The sequence below is a fragment of the Scylla paramamosain genome, chromosome 18, assembly GCF_035594125.1.
Source record: "Scylla paramamosain isolate STU-SP2022 chromosome 18, ASM3559412v1, whole genome shotgun sequence".
NCBI classification, from domain to species: Eukaryota; Metazoa; Arthropoda; class Malacostraca; order Decapoda; family Portunidae; genus Scylla; species Scylla paramamosain.
Window position 1 is genome coordinate 1,889,149 of NC_087168.1, and position 852 is coordinate 1,890,000.

Below are 852 nucleotides of genomic sequence, written 5' to 3' on the forward strand. Positions count from 1 at the left end.
CCTAAATCTGTTAACAGTGGTGTTCCTCAGGGTTCTGTCCTGTCACCCACTCTCTTCTTATTATTCATTAATGATCTTCTAAACCAAACTTCTTGTCCTATCCACTCCTATGCTGATGATACCACCCTGCACTTTTCCACGTCTTTTCATAGACGTCCAACCCTTCAGGAGGTAAACATATCACGCAGGGAAGCCACAGAACGCCTGACTTCTGATCTTTCTAAAATTTCTGATTGGGGCAGAGCAAACTTGGTATTGTTCAATGCCTCAAAAACTCAATTCCTCCATCTATCAACTCAACACAATATTCCAGACAACTATCCCCTCTTCTTCAATGACACTCAACTGTCCCCCTCTTCTACACTGAACATCCTCGGTCTGTCCTTTACTTATAATCTGAACTGGAAACTTCACATCTCATCTCTAGCTAAAACAGCTTCTATGAAGTTAGGTGTTCTGAGACGTCTCCGCCAGTTTTTCTCACCCCCCCAGCTGCTAACTCTGTACAAGGACCTTATCCGTCCATGTATGGAGTATGCTTCACATGTCTGGGGGGGTTCCACTCATACTGCTCTTCTAGACAGGGTGGAATCAAAAGCTTTTCGTTTCATCAACTCCTCTCCTCTAACTGACTGTCTTCAGCCCCTCTCTCACCGCCGCAGTGTTGCATATCTAGCTGTCTTCTACCGCTATTTTCATGCCAACTGCTCTTCTGATCTTGCTAACTGCATGCCTCCCCTCCTTCCGCGGCCTCGCTGCACAAGACTTTCTTCTTTCTCTCACCCCTATTCTGTCCACCTCTCTAACGCAAGAGTTAACCAGTATTCTCAATCATTCATCCCTTTCTCTGGT